We start from the raw sequence: 24,034 nt of genomic DNA on the forward strand, positions 1-24,034 counted from the left end.
TTAGCATCCATCCTCCTCTTCCCTTTCTCCCCACTACTTCCAGCTCCTCCAGCTTGAGGCAGAGAAAGGATCCTGGCCAGGTTAAACACAGCAGGTGGCTGAGCCTGACACAGAAATTCCCTGTCCTAAGGTTTGTAACATATTAGTAATTGATCCCTTGGTGAGGTAGGGAGAACTAGGGCACCAAGAACTAGGGCGATAGATTACACCTCCATCGTCCATCCACGTCTCCATCTGAAACACAGACAAAGAGTTCAGCCCCTCTCATCTCCTTCTGCAACCCCAGAGCAAACAAGGCCTCCTTCCCTGAAGATACCACAGTGCGCGGCAATCTTAAGAAGCAGCATTTTCTATTACTTGATTTTACTTTATCTTATTAAATACCTTTAGTAGACCCCTTAATGTGTCTATGGAGAAGGCAATGGCACCCCACTCCAGTACTCTTGCCTGGAAAATCCCATGGACGGAGGAGCCTGGTAGGCTGCAGTCCATGGGGTCGCTGAGGGTCAGAGACAACTTTCACTTTTCACTTTCATGCATTGGAGAAGGAAATGGCAACCCACTCCAGTGTTCTTGCCTAGAGAATCCCAGGGATGGGGGAGCCTGGTGGGCTGCCGTCTATGGGGTCACATAGAGTCGGACACGGCTGAAATGACTTAGCAGCAGCAGTAGCAGTAATGTGTCTATATATCTTTTGCCTTCTTTTAAGTGATTTACTGAATTGATTTGTCTTTCTTTTTAATTGAAGTAGAGTTAATTTCCAATGTTATATTGGTTTCAGGTGTTCAAAATAGTGATTCCATATTTTTATAGATTATGCAGAATACAAAGTTATTACCAAAATAAAAAAAGAAGCAGCATTTTCTGCCTGTCCTCTTCTTTATGTACATCTCATTACCCGAGTAGTCTGCCAACTCCTGGCTTACTATTACTGATGGATCCCAGTTTCTCCTGGGCAGTCTCCTACACGCTATGTGTGTGTATGCTAAGTCACTTCAGTCATGTCCGACTCTTTGTGACCCCATAGACTATAGCCCACCAGGCTCCTACGTCCATGGGAGTCTCCAGGCAAGAATACTGGAGTGTGTTGCCATTTCCTCCTCCAGGGGATCTTCCCAACACAGGGATCACACTGTGTCTTGCAGAATGAGCAGATGAAAAAGTTGGAGAGAAGGTATATTCCATCTACAAGGGATTGATAAAATATAGTACTTTCATATCCAGGAGAACAGGTTTTTTGTTGTTTTTATAACTTAGCTCTAGATACATTTACCTAGAAAGGATTCCAGGGTATATTGTTTCATTTTCTTAAGGTAAAAATAAATCAAAGAACAAAACATGTTAGAAGCGCCTTATATAAAACAAAACACACAAAGTATATCATTATGTGTATGTACAACTGTATAAACACACAGCAAAACATTTGAACAGCACCCACCCAACTAGGAGCAGTGATTACCTCTGAAAAAGAAAAAGCAGACTTAGAGAGGGGTTATAAGGGCTTCTACTTTATCTTCAATGTTCACATTCTTTACAACCAAGAACATATTTATGTATTGTTTAATGAAAAATAACTTTTTGAAAATCTGAAATTATTATATGAGATTTTTTTTCATCCTGTGAAAGTTTGCTTTAATGCATTAAAGAACTCCTGGAAGGCAGCAGAACTAGTTCCCACTTGGGCATGGGTTTGTTTATCCTGCTTATCTCTAGTTAGAGCCAACAACGCTAATGATTCTGAATAGCACTGGCCACTCCTTGGCCATCCCATCCCCTCCCACCCACGGCTTCAACTATCACCTCTAAGTGGATGACTCCCAAATGCCTCTTTCTAGACACAGCCGCTCCCACGAGCTACAGTCCTGACTTTCCAACTTCCTGTTGGATACAGCCAACACCCCAAGTACAAAACCAGACTCCTGTCCTCCCTTCTCTCCTTAACTCAATTCTTCTGCCTAACTTCCTCCTTCCTATTAACTGGCACCTCCTTCCTCCCAGGAATTCGGAAAGGAAACTTCCCAGTTATCACTGTCCTCTTCATCCAGACACCCACCTAGTTATTTGTCATATTCTGGTGATTTTTCTAAAAATTTTTTCCCAACTGTTAGCCACTGACACCACCCCCTGGTCAGACCCTTTCCATTCATCATCTGGACTAGTGGAATCTCCTTCTAAATGGTCTCCTTATAAATTAGGAGACGGAGACTGACACATACGCACTACTATATACAAAATAAATAACTAATAAGGACCTACTTATATCACAGGGAACTCTACCCAATATTCTGTAGTGATCTATATGGGAAAAGAATCTAAACGGAGTGGATATACGTATAACTGATTCACTTTACTGTATACCTAAAACTAACATAATATTGTAAGTCAATTATACTCCAACAAAAATTTTAAAATAAATAAACGGTCTCCTTGTCCCTGACTACTTTGATCCATCTGCTAGATGCCCAACTTCCCATTTGGTGAAGGCCTAACATTCCAGACTGTTGAGGTCATTTTGAGCCTCCATTCCATCACCTATTGTGTTAGCTATTTTGCCAACTTTGAGTCATCTGCAAATTTGGAAATAAGGTTTTTTGCCTTCATCCAAGTCTGACAAAAATGTTAAATGAAGTTGAGCCAAAGAAAAGCCTCTGGACTACAGATATCTTTCCAAGGGAACCCAGGACTTATCACTGGAGGAAAGACAGCAACTTAAAAAAAAAAAATAGTCTCAGACACCTTTCATATACCATCTCATTTAAACCTTACAACAAATCCTGATACTGAGTATTGTTATCTTAATTTTACAGGTTTAAAACTGAGGTTGAGAATGGCTAGGTACTTCTGTGAAAAGCTTACAGCTATTAAGTGATAGAGTTTTGATTTTTACACAAATTTGGGTTGATTGCACAGATTATTGTTTTTCTGCCACACAGAACTTTTCATGGATCCTCCCCTTCTAATAGATACAGCACACACCTCTTAACGTACTTTAAGGGACTTTCACAGTCTAGCTTCAAACCTACCTTTGTAACAGTAAAGACTATACCATGTGTCAAACACATGGTATAATGTGGTATATGCTTTATTTATGCATAATTTATTTATTATGCATATAATAGTTTACATGCTTTATTTCATTTAATTCATGTCAAACCTATGAGGTAGGCACCACACTTAAGTCCATTTTACTGATTCAGAAGCTGATGCATAGTGAGATTAAAAATAGCTTAACCTGTAAATTTAAAACTAACTCAATTAAAAAAAATAGATCTATTAAAGTTGCCCAGCTAGTAAACAGCAAAGCTAGATTTCAAACTAGGGTCTGCCTGACTAGAGAAATACTTAGGAAGTAGAATGGACAGGAAGTTCAATTCATACCGTGAATCTACATGTATTTATGGAGCACTTTTGTCACAGGCTGAATATTGTGCTGGAGCTAGAGATCACAGAAGTGAACCCTGCCCCTGGCTTCATGAATGCTCAGTCTCTTCAATCATGTCTGATTCTTTGCAGCCCCATAGACTGTAGCCCACCAGACTCCTCTGTTCATGGGATTCTCCAGGCAAGAATACTGGAGTGGGTTGTCATGCCCTCCTCCAGGGGATCTTCCCCACCCAGGGATCAAACACGCATCTCTTATGTCTCCTGCATTGGCATGAGGGTTCTTTACCACTAGTACCAGCCGGGAAGACCCTGCCTTCATGGAGCACATGATTTATTGGGAAAGATAGACATGGAAATGGAAGGTAGCAGAGTGTGGTGAATACTGGGAGGGAGAAGCTCAGAAGGTGGGGGGGTGTGCAGTGTGCTTGGAGAGCTGAGGTTTCCAGCCTTGTTAACTGAATCTATAAAGATTCTATCCACTGTGATGGGGAATGTGGGGGAAATAGGTTTGGGAAAAGACTGAGTTCAATTTGAGACATGGGTTTTGGGGAGATGTCTCACAGGCAGCTGGATTTGCAGGTCTGGAGCTTAGGAGTGGGGCATGGATCACAGAAAGATCTGGAATCATTGATGAAACTCATGGAGGTGGATAAATTCGAAGGATCCACAACATGTATGTAAGGCAAACAAGGGAAAAGAAGGCCTCAGAAGAGACGCTGCTCACTGGCCAACTAGCACATTCCCATGAACCAGACTTTTAAGGATGGCTTTATCTCTTCCCAAGCAGAAACACCTTCCCATCCTTTTCATCAAGCCATACCCAGCTTCCTTCAAGCCCGCTCTCTGCTCCAGAAAATTCCAGCCCAGAGCGCCCTCTCCTGGACTCAAGCCATTTACCAGCTGGCCAGGGACTCAGCCATTTCTTGGTAAGGATATAGAAAATTTCAGGTATTTGTGCCCTCTCTCCCTGACTGGACTGAAAGATCTTTGATGGCTAATCCTGGGTATAACATTAGGAATTCAGTCAGTATGCTCTTTACAGAACCAATTATAAAAGGGTAATGAAGCAATAGCAGAACATTTATGTGAACTAGTTTCTCCAGATGAACCTGAATGGCTTTCTTGATACAGCAGCAACCACATGCTGGGCACTCTCCCAAGCTTCCACCTGAGCCTCTGCACTGAACAGAGCTGGTCAAGGTGAGCACACCCTGCCTCTCCTTGTCCTTCTAGTTTATGCCTTAGAATGTGCTCCTTCTTCAGTCCCAGCAGCCTTTGCTTCCAGAACTCTTCCAGTTGAAAAGAAATTTCTTCAGAAGGGAAGAAACAAGGATGAAGATATTTTGCTTGAGAAAACATCAAGGAGCAGCAACAGAAGCCTCCTTCCCATAAGAAGTCACAGAAGCCCATTAAAACAAAATATTGTCTAAAATTAAACTGTGCTTGCTCCGTGGAAGAAAAGCTGTGACAAACCTAGACAGCATACTAAAAAGCAAAGACATTACCAACAAAAATCCATCTAGTCAAAGATATGGTCTTTCCAGTAGTCATGTATGGATGTGACAGTTGGACCATAAAGAAGGCTGAGCGCCAAAGAACTGATGCTTTGGAAATGTGTCGCTGGAGAAGACTCTTGAGTCCCCTGGACTGCAAGGAGATCAAACCAGTCAACCCTAAAGGAAATCAATCATGAATATTCATTGGAAGGACTGATGTTGAATCTGAAGCTCCAATACTTTGGCCACCTGATGAAGGTGATGAGCTGACGAGCTGACTTACTGGAAAAGACCCTGATGCTGGGCAAGATTAAAGGCAAGAGAAGGGGACAACAGAGGATGAGATGACTGGATGGAATCACTGACTCGACGGACACGATTCTGAGCAAGCTCTGGGAGATGGTGAAGGACAGGGAAGCCTGGCGTGCTGCAGTCCATGGGATCGCAAAGAGTCGGACATGACTGTGCGACTGAACAACAACAACAAACTGTCTAATTTTACAATTTAGAAATTATTCCCCATTCATGATGTTTTATAATACCCTTCTATAAATAAGCAAATGTCTGAAATTCTGAGTAAGGGGGAGAGTTAGTAATATCTTATTTCATAAATTAAGAGAGTATCAGATTCTCACCTTCATCATCACCTGGCTCAGGTAAGCTCAGGTGGGAGTAGCCATGGGGGTCTTGCTCACCAGCATCCCCCATCAGCCAGCACAGTGCTTGACACATGGGAGTGACTGCTGAATGGATGAGACAATGTTGAGTGGATGAGACGATAAGAGTGGGAAAAAGCAAAACTGTAGAAAAACAAGGAGACAGAGAATGAGGGGTGATATAGAAGCAGGAAGAGTGTGAAGAAGACTAAGTTGAAGAAACAACTAACCACCTTCTTACATCTTGGGCTCAGATTCTCCTCAACTTCTCCACAAAGATATGCACACAGAAGTTAAATCGTCGGGTCAGTTTCTCAGTCCTAAAGCGTCAAATGCACATTTACAGTACTCACCATTTAATATTTTTGTTTTGTAACCACTTTCTCTCTTCCCTTCTGTATGCCTTAGGGACATTTTTTTTTTTTTAACTTTTCACCTAAACAAAGACTTGACATTGAATTTGACTCCTACTAGCCTCTAAGCTTGTCTTTCAGGTTTGCTGCTTTGCTACTTAAAATCCCGTATCAATTTAGAAAAGGAGACTGAGGTCCACATTCGATGTCTGGAATCATTATGAACAATGCCTAACCCTCTAATGGTAGTTTCAATTCTGCCTATTCTATGATGAGTGCAAAGAAACAAGAGTGTCCCAGTTTAAAAAAAAAAGACATTGCATTTTCACTTCACAGGAAAGCCCCAATGAACCAAGCTACTGTCGACACTTCATTGTCCTTACTCTCTCCCACAGCAACGGGGCCTCCAGCTCCTCACCATTTTTGAAGCTGCCCCTGTCACTCTCAGAACAGCACAGGAGGTCTCCAGGAATTCAATCTATGCACACCCAGGGGCAGCACGCTAATTTTAATATCAGTCTTTGACAACCATAGCTAAAATAAATCTAACAAGAAAAACCTAACAAAGTAAAATCTAAATAGGGCCTAGATGAATCTCTACTTTACAGATAGAATTCATTAACAAAATGATAATTAACTGCTACAACAAGATTGAAAACATGGTTTAATGATGGGAAACTTGTTAATATAAAATATCAGTAGGTCAAATGAGAAAAAAAGCACACAGTCATCTCAAAGATGACCTTTTGGCCTTTGATAAAGTCAACTCCCTTTCATTTAAAAAAAAAATCTATGAATATAAAACTCTTTCATCAAACTATTTTTAACCAAGAGCAACATCATAATTACTAGTGAATATTAAAAGCATTTCTATTAAAATCAGGAATAAAATTAAAAGCTCTATCATCCTCCCTTTTAGTTATTTATGTTCAAATTTCTGATTTAAAAGAAACAATTATTATTTGTAGACAACACAATTCTCTACCTAGAAAGTTCAGGAAAATCAGCTAAAAAATTAACCTGATTAAATAAAAAAATAAAACTTATTTTAAAATAAGTAAGAAATGTATGATTCCAACAACACAAGAGAAGACTCTACACATGGACATCACCAGATGGAAGACTAGAGAACTCTTCAAGATTATTAGAGATACCAAGGGAGCATTTCATGCAAAGATGGGCTCGATAAAGGACAGAAATGGTATGGACCTAACAGAAGCAGAAGATATTAAAAAGAGGTGGCAAGAATACACAGAAGAACTGTACAAAAAAGATCTTCACAGCCAATATAATCATAATGGTCTGATCACTCACCTAGAGCCAGACTTCCTGGAATGTGAAGTCAAGTGCGCCTTAGAAAGCATCACTATGAACAAAGCTAGTGGAAGTGATGGAATTCCAATTGAGCTATTCCAAATCCTGAAAGGTGATGCTGTGAAAGTGCTGCACTCAATATGCCAACACATTTGGAAAACTCAGCAGTGGCCACAGGACTGGAAAAGGTCAGTTTTAATTCCAATCCCAAAGAAAGGCAATGTCAAAGAATGTTCAAACTACTGCACAATTGCACTGATCTCAGTTCAGTTCAGTCGCTCAGTCGTGTCCAACTCTTTGCAACCCCATGAATTGCAGCACACCAGGCCTCCCTGTCCATCACCAACTCCTGGAGTTCACCCAAACTCTTGTCCATTGAGTCGGTGATGCCATCTAGCCATCTCATCCTCTGTCGTCCCCTTCTCCTCCTGCCCCCAATCCCTCCCAGCATCAGAATCTTTTCCAATGAATCAACTCTTCACATGAGGTGGCCAAAGTACCGGAGTTTCAGCTTTAGCATCAGTCCTTCCAATGAACACCCAGGACTAATCTCCTTTAGAATGGACTGGTTGGATCTCCTTGCAGTCCAAGGGTCTCTCAAGACTCTTCTCCAACACCAGAGTTCAAAAGCATCAATTCTTTGGCACTCAGCTTTCTTCACAGTCCAACTCTCACATCCATACATGACCACTGGAAAAACCATAGCCTTGACTAGACGGACCTTTGTTGGCAAAGTAATGTCTCTGCTTTTGAATATGCTATCTAGGTTGGTCATAACTTTCCTTCCAAGGAGTAAGCGTCTTTTAATTTCATGGCTGCAATCACCATCTGCAGTGATTTTAGAGCCCCCCAAAATAAAGTCTGACACTGTTTCCACTGTTTCCCATCTATTTCCCAGTCATCTCACACGCTAGTAAAGTAATGCTCAAAATTCTCCAAGCCAGGCTTCAGCAGTACGTGAACCGTGAACTTCCAGATGTTCAAGCTGGTTTTAGAAAAGGCAGAGGAACCAGAGATCAAATTGCCAACATCCGCTGGATCATTGAAAAAGCAAGAGAGCTCCAGAAAAACATCTATTTCTGCTTTATTGACTATGCCAAAGCCTTTGACTGTGTGGATCACAATCAACTGTGGAAAATTCTGAAAGAGATTGGAATACCAGACCACCTGACCTGCCTCTTGAGAAACTTGTATGCAGGTCAGGAAGCAACAGTTAGAACTGGACATGGAACAACAGACTGGCTCAAAATAGGAAAAGGAGTACATCAAGGCTGTATATTGTCACCCTGCTTATTTAACTTATATGCAGAGTACATCATGAGAAATGCTGGGCTAGAAAAAGTACAAGCTGGAATCAAGATTGCCGGGACAAATATCAATAACCTCATATATGCAGAAGATACCACCCTTATGGCAGAAAGTGAAGAGGAACTCAAAAGCCTCTTGATGAAAGTGAAAGTGGAGAGTGAAAAAGTTGGCTTAAAACTCAACATTCAGAAAATGAAGATCATGGCTCTGGTCCCATCACTTCATGGGAAATAGATGGGGAAACAGTGGAAACAGTGGCTGACTTTATTTTTCTGGGCTCCAAAATCACTACAGATGGTGATTGCAGCTGTGAAATTAAAAGACGCTTACTCCTTGGAAGGAAAGTTATGACCAACCTAGATAGCATATTCAAAAGCAGAGACATTACTTTGCCAACAAAGGTCCGTCTAGTCAAGGCTATGGTTTTTCCAGTGGTCATGTATGGACTGTGAAGAAAGCTGAGTGCCAAAGAATTCATGCTTTTGAACTCTGGTGTTGGAGAAGACTCTTGAGAGTCCCTTGGACTGCAAGGAGATCCAACCAGTCCATTCTAAAGGAGATTAGTCCTGGGTGTTCATTGGAAGGAATGATGCTAAAGCTGAAACTCCGGTACTTTGGCCACCTCATGTGAAGAGTTGATTCATTGGAAAAGACTCTGATGCTGGGAGGGATTGGGGGCAGCAGGAGAAAGGGACGACAGAGGATGAGATGGCTAGATGGCATCGCCGACTCAATGGACATGAGTTTGGGTGAACTCCGGGAGTTGGTGATGGACAGGGAGGCCTGGCGTGCTGCAATTCACGGGGTTGCAAAGAGTTGGGCACGACTGAGTGACTGAACTAAACTGATATGATTCACTGGAGTAGGAAATGGCAACTCACCCCAGAATTCTTGACTAGAAAATTCTATGTACAGAGGAGCCTGGTGGGCTACAGTCCACTAGGTTGCAAGGGTTGGATAGGACTGAGCATGCATGCATATACATATGATTTACATGACGGTTACTACAAACTTAAGTAGAGATATAAAAACATTTGAGTAAATTAAGAAACATACCAGTATGGAAAAACTAAATATATAAACCTATTAATTCTTCCGAAATTAATATATACATTTGCCTGTGTGCTAAGTCATGTCCAACTCTTTGTGTCTGTATGGACCATAGCCCACCAGGCTCCTCTGTCCATGGGATTCTCCAGACAAGAATACTAGAGTGGGTTGCCATGCCCTCCTCCAGGGGATCTTTCTGACCCAGGGATTGAACCCGTATCTCTTATGTCTCCTGCATTGGCAGGTGGGTTCTTTACTATCAGCACCACCTGGGAAGCTAATATATAGATTTATTATAATCCTACTCAGAATATCAACAGATATTTAACATTTTAACAAAGTGTTTCAAAACTTAATTTATAAGAATAAGCAAGGAAAATAAGAAAAATTTTAATAATTATAATGAGAATTCACTGTATAATTAATGTCATAAGGCTAAAATATTAAATAACCAAACAGTGTGGTACTCATTAAAGACTTTACAAATAGATATCTTAGGCCTGAAATTGACTTTAGACTATACAAGATAAGATTAGGAATAATCTAGGATAATTCAATAGGTATATTATTTAAGGAAATTATATATGAAATATAAATATATATATATGAGGAAGTAAATATATTATGAAGGAAAATTAAGTATTTAGAAAACAAGATAGGTCTTCAACTCATAATATGAACAACAACAACAAAAAAAACTAATTTCAAATGAAAAGCTGAACGTAAATAAAAGCCTAAAGACCTAAGGGGGAAAAAAAAAAAAAAACAGTTAATCACAGAAAGGAGTAAAGGGTACAAATTGAAAAGCCGTGGAAGTAATCTCCAGGGAGAACAGAGACCTATCTGGCCATATGGAAAATTTTCTGCACATTGAGACACATGATTAACATTTCAAAAATATGATACTTCATTAATATATATACAGAGTATCCCATAGTAGGATAAACATAATTTGCTTAAATATGATTTATAAAGTTAGGTGAAAAGTTATAAAATGTGAAAACATGATCTCAATTTGGGAAAAAAGAAAATAAACCCAGAAAGCCAGGAACCAAATGATAGTAAGAGCACTAAATGCAGGTGATTTTGGACTTCTTTGCTGTGCCTTTCTCTGTTTCCCAAATTAGCCAAAATTAACTTGCATTGTATTATAATCAGGAAAAAATGCTAGTTGAGAAAAACATTATCAAATGACAATGATACATTACAGTCTTAATTCATTAAGACGTCTCAAATAAATGGACAAAGTATGTGATTAAATAATTAACCAAGAGAAAGCACATTGATGAAACACCAATGTTTTTTATCTCTAGTAATCAAAGAAATGCACATTCAAACTATGAAGTACCAAGTCTGGGATTTCTCATTGACATCCCACTGGAAAGACTACTCTAGTACATCTTTAGTTGAAGTGCAAACTGTTGCAACCTTTTTGGAAAGCTTTTTGCCAGTATGTATCTGGAGCCTTTAAAAAAGTTCTTCACTTTGACCTAGTAATTTCACTTCTAGGACTCTGTGCTAAAGAATTAGAGATCTAGGCAATGAAGAGTTACTTAAATAGAAAAAATTGGGGATCAACAACTGAACGCCCAAAAAGAGGGGAATCCGTAAACCCTCCATGAGACAACATGACAGATGAGGTTCAGACCCTGAAATCAAGATTTAAAAACATTTAATGGAGTGGAAACATCTTAATGATAGAATGTTAGGCAAAGGGGCAGGATTAAAAATTGCATATTAGGTATCTGTGCTGCCTGCTAAGTTGCTTCAGTCATGTCTGTCTCTTTGCAACCCCAAGGACTGTTGCCTGCCAGGCTCCTCTACCCATGGGATTCTCCAGGCAAAAATTCTGGAGTAGGTTGCCATTCCTTCTCCAATTAGGTATCTATCAGATCAGATCAGTCGCTCAGTCGTGTCCGACTCTTTGCAACCCCATGAATCGCAGCACGCCAGGCCTCCCTGTCCATCACCAACTCCCGGAGTTCACCCAGACTCACGTCCATCGAGTCAGTGATGTCATCCAGCCATCTCATCCTCTGTCGTCCCTTTCTCCTCCTGCCCCCAATCCCTCCCAGCATCAGGGTCTTTTCCAATGAATCAACTCTTCGCATGAGGTGGCCAAAGTACTGGAGTTTCAGCTTTAGCATCATTCCTTCCAAAGAAATCCCAGGGCTGATCTCCTTCAGAATGGACTGTTTGGATGGTCTTAATTTTGCTTGAAATAAACAAAAGTTCCAGTTCTACTGCTCCCCAGCCAGGTGACTTGGTCAAATCTTCGTCTCTGAGAAGACGTTTCTCCAACTCTTAAAACTGAGAGGGGAACATTTGGATTTCTCAATTTTCAATGTTGCAAGACACAGCATATAATTAAAAAAAGTAACAAATCATAAATAGATGCATAATATCTGCATTAATAATTAAAAGATAGAGTTTTAGTTGTTAAAATGGCTTTGGATTAAAAATTCTTTTTTAATTATTTTTTATTTAAGTATAGTTGACTTACAATGTTAGTTTCAGATGTACAACATAATGACTCAATATTTTTAGAGATTACGTATCATACAAACCTATGATCAAATATCGACTATATTCCCTGTGTTGTACATTACATCCCTATGACTTTTTTTTAGTACTTTTTTTTTTTCCTCTTATAGAATGCTTTATTGTGTGGCATCCTTGAGCTAAAGGGTCACTTGGGGAGATTTCTGGTCCCTAGATTAGGTCTCTCTTTAAAATGTTTCTTTTTTTTTTTTTGTATTTCTTAGGTACCCAATCTAATTTTATTTTATTTTTAAACTTTACAATATTGTATTAGTTTTGCCAAATATCGAAATGGATCCACCACAGGTATACATGTGTTCCCCATCCTGAACCCTCCTCCCTCCTCCCTCCCCATACCCTCCCTCTGGGTCATCCCAGTGCACCAGCCCCAAGCATCCAGTATCATGCATCGAACCTGGACTGGCAACTCGTTTCATACATGATATTATACATGTTTCAATGCCATTCTCCCAAATCTTCCCACCCTCTCCCTCTCCCACAGAGTCCATAAGACTGTTCTATACATCAGTGTCTCTTTTGCTGTCTCTTACACAGGGTTATTGTTACCATCTTTCTAAATTCCATATATATGCGTTAGTATACTGTATTGGCGTTTTTCTTTCTGGCTTACTTCACTCTGTATAATAGGCTCCAGTTTCATCCACCTCATTAGAACTGATTCAAATGTATTCTTTTTAAGGGCTGAGTAGTACTCCATTGTGTATATGCACCACAGCTTTCCTATCCATTCATCTGCTGATGGACATCTAGGTTGCTTCCATGTCCTGGCTATTATAAACAGTGCTGCGATGAACATTGGGGTACACGTGTCTCTTTCCCTTCTGGTTTCCTCAGTGTGTATGCCCAGCAGTGGAATTGCTGGATCATAAGGCAGTTCTATTTCCAGTTTTTTAAGGAATCTCCACACTGTTCTCCATAGTGGCTGTACTAGTTTGCATTCCCACCAACAGTGTAAGAGGGTTCCCTTTTCTCCACACCCTCTCCAGCATTTATTGCTTGTAGACTTTTGGATCGCAACCATTCTGACTGGCATGAAATGGTACCTCATAGTGGTTTTGATTTGCATTTCTCTGATAATGAGTGATGTTGAGCATCTTTTCATGTGTTTGTTAGCCATCTGTATGCCTTCTTTGGAGAAATGTCTATTTAGTTCTTTGGCCCATTTTTTGATTGGGTCATTTATTTTTCTGGAGTTGAGCTGTAGGAGTTGCTTGTATATTTTTGAGATTAGTTGTTTGTCAGTTGCTTCATTTGCTATTATTTTCTCCCATTCTGAAGGCTGCCTTTTCACCTTGCTAATAGTTTCCTTTGATGTGCAGAAGATTTTAAGTTTAATTAGGAAAAATATGGAACGCTTCACGATTTTTTAGTACTTTTTAAAAAAATATGGACCGCTTCATGAATTTGCGTGCCATCCTTGTGTGGGAGACACGTTGATCTTCTCTATATCATTCCAATTTTAGTATATGTGCTGCCGAAGCTGGCACTGACTTATTATATAACTGCTAGTTTGTACCTCTTAATTCCCTCCACCTATTTGCCCTAGCCTGTACTCCTCTCCCCCGCGGTAGCCACTAGTTTGTTCTCTGTATCTGTGAGTCTGTTACTGTTTTGTTGTATTTGTTTGTTTGTTTTGATTTTTAGATTTCACATATAAGTGAAAACATACAGTGTTTGTCTAAAAATTCTTTATTTTTTTAAACAAATAATCTAAACAAGTGACATACTTAGGACCTTCCTGACTGCTTAGATAGTGACAATTCATCAGAGATAGACCGTGTGGCTAGAAGTAAGCAGGCTCTCTGATCCTCTGTAACTAACTTGATATGGGCTTGCCTGCCTGAGTCAGGAACACATTTCACCTGTTTTCAGCCGTCCCACGACTTGGCATTGGAGAAGTTCTCAGTCAGCAAAGGGTACTTAGCCAAAATCCTAGATCGAAGAGGTGCCCTGGGAGAATCTGCAAGGCTATCTGACTGCTGTTACACTGGTGGTGCAGGAAAGTCACTTTTTGGGGTTCTTTTTACAAATTTATGTAGTTTCTATGCATAACTCAGGAAGCTCTTGCCATCCTCGCTGAGATTCAAATAATAACTGAGCATATTTCTTTCACAACTGCCTGACCAATCTGTCCCACTGTGAATTTTAGGACCCTGCCGGAGGCACGATGAAAGAACAACCTCTGGCACAGTAAAGCAAGTTAAGTTAGGGACTAATTAGCCTGCTGAGTGGCAGAGAAGTGAATCTGAATTTACTCAGACCCCAGCAGTTAGCAAAACTGCAGACCCAGTTAGGCTCACGCTCGACTCTCTCATCCAAATTCATTCTGCCTTTGCGGGGAAAAAGGAATACAATCTTATGCCAAAAGCATTTAACTTCTGTGAGTTTTATCCACCTCCCTGAGATGGACAAACCAGACTATTAGAGAGTGCTTCAATTCCTCCAGGCAAGCGGATCATAGGCAAAAATATGTTCATCAATGAAATCTGAGTTCATGTTGTTAATAATAACAAATGAATTGAAGCTTTCTTTAGAAATGACAGTAACTTGAACTAACTCCAGTGATATCCAAATTAAACTGTGTTATATGATATTTTAATCCCAGATGTGTCTAGTATGCACTTGGTCACATGTGTTTTTCCCAATGATTTTTTTTCCATTCTCTGGATTTTCCATAGTCAGTGATATTATATAGTTTAAACCTAAAATGAAGTCATCAAAATAGAGTCTCTCCTTGCTTCTGCCTCTTCCTTAATTTTGAATGGAGCACACTTACTGTTTTGTTATTAAAATGTAGCGGTTCCTACAAAGCAATAAAATTCATAAATGCTAACTGCATTTTGTTATAGCTCTGAACTCATGTGCAAATGTAACCAGCCCTCCTGAAGGAGACGTTCCACGGAGCATATTTCTGTGGGGTTGCCCCACAGCAGATCAGTCCACAGAGCCAGCAGCACCACCACCACTATGTAGATAACACTTTAACCAACAACCCTGTCAGGCCTAGCCGCCCTGTTTATTATTATTTTATGCCTTAAGGGGAGAGGGGAAAGGATGCAAGAGTATGAAGTCTGTCTTATAGACCCAATGTCATGGAGAAAGAGCAGGGAGAAGACTGCAGCTCCACCCTGTCCCTCTCATCTCAGCCCCTACAGCTGGCAGGCAGGAGAGAAAAGAACAAACATCCCACAGTTTCTCAAAGCTGAAGGGACCCTCTTCCTGGCAGAGGCAGGAAGACCTCAGAGACCTCGGGGAGGGGCAGCTGTGCCCCATGAGAAGCAGCCTCATGCACCTGTGTCATTTGTGGTCAGGGCAGTGAACAGTGGCAACTAGGAAAGAGAGGAGGAATGGAAGGAAGACCCCCAGCCGACTGGGGACAGCACCATGGAGACTCCATCAGAATGAAAATGAGCCTAAGAGCCAATATTTGTTGAAGTCTTGTTGCCTATCAGACACTGTTCTAAGCCCTTTACATGAACAGTCTCATTTACTAGGTGTTACTGTTTTGTTGTTGCTGTTGAGTTGCTAAGTCGTATCAGACTGTTTTGTGACCTCATGAACTGTGGCCCTCCAGGTTCCTCTGTCCATAGGATTTCCCAGGCAAGAATCCTGGCATGAGTTGCCATTTCCTTCTCCAAGGGATCTTCCCAACCCAGGGATTGAACCTGAGTCCCCGCATTGGCAGGCAGATTCTTTATGACTAGGCCACCAGCGAGGCCCAGATGCTACTATCTGTCACCCCTCCCATTCAGTAAATGAGGAACTTTAGGCCCCAGTAGAACAAGTATTTTGCACAAGATCACACAGATTGGACATAAATAGCGGAGCCAAGTAAACACATCTAAGCAACCTGGCTCCAGATCCTCATTTTGTAAAAGACTATTAGACAAAGCACAGCAGAGTTCTATTTCCTACACATCCAAGTCTCTGGGCTAAGGTCACACCTAGTGTGCCTTAACGCGGGCTTTAGATCTTCTCAAACTCCTGTCTCTCTAGCATAGAGGTGCGCTTACCTGCCATATCTGAGGCAGGACCTCGCTATCTAAATAAAATGAGTAAGAGTGGGGCTGTGGGCAAAATGGGATGAAGAGTTGAGATCTTCCTCTTCCACCATCTCCTTTAACTGGCAGAGGCTCCAACCCTCCTGTGACACAACTGGAAAACCAGTATCACTCTGAATAATGAGCTTGAGAAGCAAAAGAAGCACAGCTAGAAAGTCAATAACAGGCGACTAACCCAGAGGAAAAGGAGAAATCACCACCACGCACCCCCCAGCAGTCCCAGAGGTACCTCACCATCCTGGCTCCAACACGAACCATCTCAAGTTTGAGCATTTGAGGGGCCAGGAAAAGGTGGAATTCAGGGCTGGAGCATAGAGTCAGGAATAAGGCAAATCCAATAAACAGGCAGAGGTGGGAAGCCGAGCCAAGCGGGCGCCAGGGCCAGCGGTCTGTGGTGAGCGAGCGGGGCTGCTGGAGGAACAGAGGTGGGAAGCCGAGGAGGAGGCCAGCACAGGGACTGCTCCCAGAGCCGGCGTCCTCTGGCTTCAAGCTGTCCACACACATTACAAGAGACAGAAAGGGCAAGAACTTACCAAGGGCTTCGATACCCATTTTCTTTTTTTTTTTTTCAGTGTGATGGGGCTATAACACACTCCTTCTCCCCTATTCAAATATTGCTTTTTCCTTCCTTACAGTAACATACCACTCAGTGGCTGGCACTGTCGGCCTTAGCAGATACAGAAATGCCTGCTTTGGGGAACCCTAGATAGATGGAATGGGCGGGACACAGGGAATGGGGGCAGTGGGAGATAGGTCGAAGAAGGAGGGGATATATGAATACATATATACTTGATTCACTTCACTGCGCAGCAGAAAACTAACACAACATTATAAAGCAATTATATCCCCAGCAAAGTAAAGAGAGTCCCAGACTGTGGATTTAATCCCAGCTCTACCCTTACTAGGGCTTCCCTGATGGCTCAGTTGGTAAAGAATTTGCCTGCAGTGCAAGAGACCTGGGTTCCATCCCTGGGTTGGGAAGAACTCCTGGAGAAGGAAATGGCAACCCACTCCAGAAACCTTGCCTGGGAAATCCCACGAACAGACGAGCCTGGCGGGCTAGAGTCCACGGGGTCACAAGAGCCGCACACGACTTAGTGACTAAACCACCACCCCATACTAGCTGTGTAAACTTGGGTAAGTTACCTATCTTCTCAGAGCCTGAGCATCCCCTTCCATGATATATAGGTAATAAAAGTACCTACCTCAGAAGGTTGTAATGAGGGTGACAGATAATACACGTAGGGTAGTCAAAACAAGTCCCAAGCAAAGTTCAAACTAAATGCTGGCTCTTATTGCTCTCTTACTTTGACAGCTTTCCTTTCCCTCTTGACTACTTTCTTTTTTCTCTTCCACACTCTTGTTAGTTTCCTATTACTACTGTGACAAATGGCCTCAAATGTGGTGTAAACAATACAGATTTGTTATCTTCAGCTCTGGAGGCCAGAAGTCTCAGGTGGGTTGGCAGGGCTGTTTTCCTTCTGGAGGCCCAGCATCTCGAGGCAGCCTAAATCCCTTGGCTCCTGACCCCTTTCTTACATTAGTCCGACCTTCTATGAGGGACTCTGTGATCCTCTTGCCTCCCTCTTATAAGAACCCTCTTGACTAGGTTGAGCCCACTCAGGTAATCTAGCATAATCCCCTCATCTCAAAATCTTTAAAAACATCGGCAAAGTTCCTTTTGTCCTGTTAAGAAACATGTGTATAGGTTATGGGGATTAAGACTTGGACAATTCACAGGATCACTGGCATTATTCAATGTACTAGACATATTTTTCCTAAGCCTAAAGTTGCAGACTGGCAAGACTTAGGAAGACCAAGATGGAAAAGACAATAACATTAGTAGCTAACGTTTTGAACACTGACTGTGTGCCTGGCACTATGCAAAGTGCTTTAGGTACTTTATCTTACTGAGGTCTCAAATGCACGACATGTGAGAGTTCAGTTGTATCCAACTCTGTGCGACGCTACTGTAGCCCGCCAGGCTCCTCTGTCCATGGGATTTTCCAGGCAAGAATACTAGAGTGGGTGGCCATGTCCTCTTCCAGAGGATCTTCCCAACCCAGGGATCACACCTGTATCTCCTGCGTCTTCTGCACTGCAGGCATATTCTTCCCTGCTGAGCCATCAGGGAAGCCCTAGGTCTCTGAGCAACTTCATAAAATTACTATCTTACAGAAAGGTTAACTTCTCATCTAAAGCTGTACAGCTAGTAGATGACAAAGCTTATGTAAAACCAGGTCATTTTGATTCTAGAGTATTTGACCAAGAGCGCCTTGCCCTATTCCTTAAGCTACTATAACTGGAGGCCCCATGACCACTAGGACGTTGAAGGCTATACCATGAGAGACACAGAGAGACAGGGGTCCTGCAGACCCTAGGCTATAAGGTCCACACAGATGGTAGAGCTTCAGAATATTTTCTTATACTCAAAGGAGAAAGCTTGGGGTTACTAAAGAGTTTCTTCAAATGCAGACTTGAACAAAAAAGCCACGAAGGGACCAGCTAAAGAGGGAAAGTGAAAAGTCGGTTCCTGACCCCAGGCCAACCCTGTGATTCTAGTCAACCTCCCCCAAAGAAGAGAGAACCTCATAGTCTCTCCGGGAGAGAATTCCAACCAAGTCAGATTGACTCAGATCCTCCAAAGCCCTACCAGGAAGTTTCAGAACCCCGGCTGGCCACCAGAATGGTCACACCCACAGCACAACAGTCGGTATACACCAGGACCAAACCTCGCCCTAGCGTCTGTCCCACAACTGCTAGGAGAACCATGTGCCACAGGTTCCAACAAGGGTCCAGCAGTCTTACCAACAGCCACAATGAGCAACTTCTTTTCCTATCAGTTCTTTTCACGGAGAATGGCTCGAAACCAACTGTGATTAGCTAAAGTGGGAAAGGGTAAGCTAAACACTTGCTAAGCATGCCAATTACGGTGGTTTAACTAGCCGTAGCGTTCCAAAACCTCAGTTGCTAAACAATTTAGCCATAGCCCTATCTGTAATTTTCTAATGAGCCAAGTTCAAGTTATTTGGTTTCACCCCACCAAAAAAGAGCCAGTTGTTTGTTTTTGGTGATGAACCTAACTAAGAGTTGATACAGGAAAGCATAGTGGTCAAGGGAACAGAGTCTGGAGCCAGCCAGCTCTGACTGAATCCTGGCCCTGGCACTTTCTTGCTCTGACTTCATGTATGTTACCTAACCTTTTAGTTTCTCGGTTTTCCTGTCTTCAGAGGGGGCATAAAAATAGAAGTCTATATGTTCTTATACAAAATCAGAAGATTTTTGGCTTTGGTAATGGCAAAACAGTACACATGTCATATATTAAATAATGCTGTAGGTGAGATCTATAGCAAACATGTCCATCATTTCCAAAATAAAAAATGTATATATACTTCTTATCAGGTGAGAAAAATTAAGACCAAAAGAACCTCATGTCATTTCAGACCAAATTTTGTAGCCAAACATGAAAACCAGTTTTGAGAGTTTCTTTTTTTTTAATTTTGGAATTGCAGGTAAGGGATAACAGGTCTCTGGCATTTAGCACCTAATGCTGTTGTTAGGATTAAATGAACTGACAAATATAAAGTACTTAGAATGCAGTGTTAGCAACAACAACTGTTACTATTATTTTTATCTAAGTAGACTTAGTAGGGGGCTATGAATAGGAAATTGTTAATTTATGACTAAATTTGACTTGGAAATTAGTACTTGGGAGATTAGTAGTCATTATGAATATCCCAGGGCAGATATCTAAGATGATGGACATATTATATATCTTCATTCTCCAGTATGGTAGCAACTAGCAACATGTGACAATTAAGAGCCTGAAATGTGACTAATCTCATTTAATTTTAACTTATTCAAAGTTAAATGTAAATAGCCCTATGTGACTTGTAGCTACCCTGACTGGACAGCACAGCTATAGAGGGCCGGGTTCCAATCTGGCTCATGAAAACCTATATAGATGAATTATAGCACTTGACTTAAAAAAAAAAACAAAACCCAAGCCCTAGTCCTGCCCCCTGGGAGAAGAGAAGACCACATGATGCTGAAGAGGGTTTTCTCTTCCTTTCTAGACCCTGTAGCTAGCCATTCACAAAGTGCATCTTTGATATCTTCTTCCTTCTCAACTCCCCACTTCCCCATCTCCAGCTCCACAGGAAACCCCACATAATTGGGCCACACGCTTCCCTAAGCCTCCATCAATACCCCTCAGCCTTCTCCAGGAGTACCAGGCTCCCCAGTCACCTGCCCTCGCTCTCCCCAACCAAATTTCCACCTGCTAAGGGCCAAGATCTTAACCAAGCATCTAGAGGAAAGCCCCTGGATCATACCAGTTCACACTAAAAGCTGTTACTGCTTTTTCTCTCCTCTTCTCTGCTATGTTACTCCTTCAAACTCAAAGCTCTATATTGTTGTCCTCCCCCAGACCTCTTCTTCCCTCAAGCACAGTGACACCAGGCAAAGAAAGCAGGAGCCCAGGCTGAAGCAACTGTTATCCTACATAGGCTGATTGCCACCCAGGTGTGGTATGGCAGGGACTGCCAACACACAGGTGCAAAGCAGCCTCACTCTGTGCAAATATCCCCTCTCACCCAGCCATGGGAAACATTCCCTGCTTTCTGCTTGGAAAAACAGCAAGCACAATTCTTTTCAACTTTCCATTATTCATTTAAAAATTTTTAGGTAACAAATTGTACATTAAATGAATTGTTTAAAGTATACAACAAAAGCCCAGAGAAGACTGTAACTTAGAATGGCTGCAAATAGCAAAAGAAAACCAACCACCTTCAGTGGAATCTAGCTTCACCACAACCCACTGGAGCATGGAATTTTTAATGACACAGGTCAACCTTGGCGCATATCCAAGGAGCTTATTTTACTAGAAGGACTGGAAGACAGTCCCCTCCAGCTCTTACTTGGTCCCCAGGCTTAGACCAAAGATGATTATTATGCATCCTGGCTATAAGGAAAATTTCCCCAGTGGGGTTGTAAGTGGAGGACAATTTGAATGGTAAACATTATGCTTTTCTCTGAATCCTCTTCTCCAAAACAGAGATTTGTATTGAAGAACCAAAGCCATAGCACTATTTCCAGAGAGGCTTCTAGGTGCAAGCAGTGTGCCAAGAAAGCCACAGTGAAGTCCTTCAGTAGGGAAAAGGAAACATCTACATAAATACTTCTCAAAGAATGCTGAGCGGAGAAAAAGCCAGGAAGGTAAAATGCTGCAGGCATCAGAGCCTGAGAAAGCCGACTATTTGGGACTGGGGTGTGAGGGAAGGTCTTATGGCAGCAACAAAACTGGTTAGGATTTAGAGTGATGACATGGAGCAGAAAGGGCACTCAGGAAGAGCAAAGGATATTTTAGACTACAACACCCCAGGTATTCTTCAGAAAGCATCTGTGAAGATATGCCTGGATACAGCATCCAGAGATAGTCGACCACCCCTTCTCCCCCAGGGCCAACTGGGCCCTGTAAGTGCATCTACGGGGTCACCTAAATCCACCTCCCAAGACAGGCTCTCAAAAATTCTTCCTGGCAGGTTACAGCACCCCAGGCCTTGGCTGTGCCCATTCTGGCAGGGACCCCACCCTATCCCTACCAGGGATTCTTAGCAGAAACACAAGAAATGCACTAATCCTGCAGGGATCTAAATGACCTAGTGGCAAATTTTGCATGATGCAACCCCAATTAAGAACCATGTGGAAATAAAACTTTTCCATCAAGTGACTCCTACTTAACATCTATTGAGGGTGCTCCCTCTTTAAAATGATGCTGCTAAATCTTTGGATGATGGATGATGGATCTCTCTTACCATCATCTCTCTTACTAATGAATAATTAGTTGAGTCAGTTGTACCAATTGTCTCATGACTTAAATACAAGGCAAGGGGGGCGGGGGGGGGGGACCATAAATTTACACTGTGCATTTAACATCAGCCACAATGGAGGACTTTTCCTTCTAGGTTATTCATTATCACAGCACTAGAGGACTTTAAGAAAAAAGACGCAGCCATGTGTCTAGTGGCCAGTGAAAGTGAGCCCCAGGTCCAAAATTGTATTTTCTAGGACTTGATGTAGCTAATCTCTCCAGGAACAATGTCTTGAGCACTTTTCCTTGAAATACTGTCGCTTAGGGACCGACCGCCTCAGAAAGAGTTTATATTTTTCATCTTTGTGCTGCACACACAAAATGCAGTGGAGACCCAAGGCAGACATCTGAAGGGGCGAAGGAAGCCCTACCAGGGTGTCCTCCAGCCCATGTGAGGCTGGCTCTCGTCCCCTCGGGAGTCGCCTGCCTCAGTTTTCCCCTGGAGATGGGGCGGGAGAGGGACACTCTCCCGCCAGGTACAACTGGGTGAGGTTGGCTGCCCTCGGCGGCTCTACTGACTGGTTCAGAGATTACAAGCCCCTCTCTCCCCTTCTCCACGCCTCGGGAACCGAGCTCCAGAGTCTCCTCCTCACCTTTCCTCTGCTGGCCGGGGGCGCCGGAGTCCCCAAGTTGCAGCGTCCTTCTGGAACGTGCCTGTCGCTAACGGCGTCGGGTGTCCCCGCTACTGTGTGTCAGCGGCGGAGCGGATGCCAGGAGCGCGCAGAGCCGGGCAAATGCCCGGGAGGCAAAGCCCGGGAGGCACAGCCGGGGCGCGCCGCCGCCGCTCCCGCTCGGGGGTCTGCCGCCCCCGCCGCCCGTCCCGCCCCGCGCCGCCCCGTGCGCCCCCGCCCGGCGCCGCTACCTCGCTCCGCGCCCGCCGAGCTCTGCGCGCTGCCCTGACGGCGGCGCGGGCGGCAGCGGGGCCCCCGCCCTGGGCCGGGCTTTCCCAGAACTCGCCCGCCCCGGGTGAGAGGCCGCGAGCGCCGCCGCGGGCCGCCGGGCGGCCGGGGGGAGAGGCCTGAGACGGGCCCGCCCCCGGGCCGCGGGCCGCGCGGAGAAGGCAGGCGCGAGGGGCGGACCCGGCCGCCACCCTGGCCCTGGACGTCGGCCCGGCGACCCCCGCCGGGCCTCCCAAGGCCGCCCGGCGTCCGGGCCACAGTGGGAGCTGGAGAGAGTGCGGCGGGGTCGCCCGGCTCTGGCAGGAGAGCCGAAACTCGGTCCAACTCAGGCCGCGGGAATTTATAGTCTCACACCTTCCGCCAGGCACCGTCCCTGCTCGACACACACACGGAAACTGAGGCTCTTGAAGGTTAAATTACTTGACCAAGGTTACTCTGTAAGGGCAGCACCGAGTCTCCAATGTGTTCCGTCATTCATCCAACAACGATTTATTATTGAGCACCACAGTGTGCCCAGTGCTGTGCTAGGCTACGGAGTTTAGTGACCATCCAAATAGTGACATCCAGGTCTGTGGACTCCAAATCTAGTGTCTTTCGTTGCCGAAGCAAGCAGGAGGTGTTCAGCGCTGCCAGAAACTGCAGCCTCTGCACCCTGGCCGTTGAGGTGGTTTTTATACCCAACTCGCAGTCAAGAGAGCCAGAGACCTGGAGAAAAATCGAATTATCACACCCCACCTCCCCTAAATACCTCTCCCTCTTTACCTATTAATGGACCAACCCGTTCCGTAGGTATGACCCCTCCTCCTGCATTCAGTCAAGCTCAGTTCCTGTGGCCCCTACCCCTCCCGTCTGTCCACTCCTTGTACTCCCTCACACCGCAGCCATGTGGTCCTTCCTCTTCTGCAACTTTAACCCGTGCAGAAACCTTCATCGGCCCCCAACTGCCTTCCAGACTAACTCCCCGTTACGTGGGACATGGTGTTTCTCCCACTCTGCACCTCTACCTGGAAGGGTCCCACCTCCTCCCACATATTTCCTCTTGCTCAAGTTTGACCCCTTCTTTCAGGTCACTGTTAAAA

The 24,034-nt window shown here is 43.4% G+C and overlaps 1 protein-coding gene and 1 non-coding gene across 3 annotated transcripts in view; both read right to left on the bottom strand.

Moving 5' to 3' along the window:
• The window catches only part of PLCE1 (phospholipase C epsilon 1), a 372,454-nt gene extending 349,431 nt beyond the window's left edge, over nucleotides 1–23,023 (bottom strand). The window contains exon 1 of one of the 2 annotated variants that reach the window (XM_070363815.1): nucleotides 22,650–23,023. The gene's annotated coding sequence lies outside the window, so the exon portion shown is untranslated. The remainder of the gene's footprint in view (nucleotides 1–22,649) is intronic. The other variant, XM_070363814.1, reaches the window with a different exon arrangement.
• On the bottom strand, nucleotides 13,504–13,610 carry LOC138985865 (U6 spliceosomal RNA). The gene has a single exon (XR_011462831.1). It is a non-coding gene; the product is annotated as a U6 spliceosomal RNA (small nuclear RNA).
• Nucleotides 23,024–24,034: the final 1,011 nt, after the last annotated feature.

Source organism: Bos mutus, chromosome 26 (assembly GCF_027580195.1).
Source record: "Bos mutus isolate GX-2022 chromosome 26, NWIPB_WYAK_1.1, whole genome shotgun sequence".
NCBI lineage: Eukaryota > Metazoa > Chordata > Mammalia > Artiodactyla > Bovidae > Bos > Bos mutus.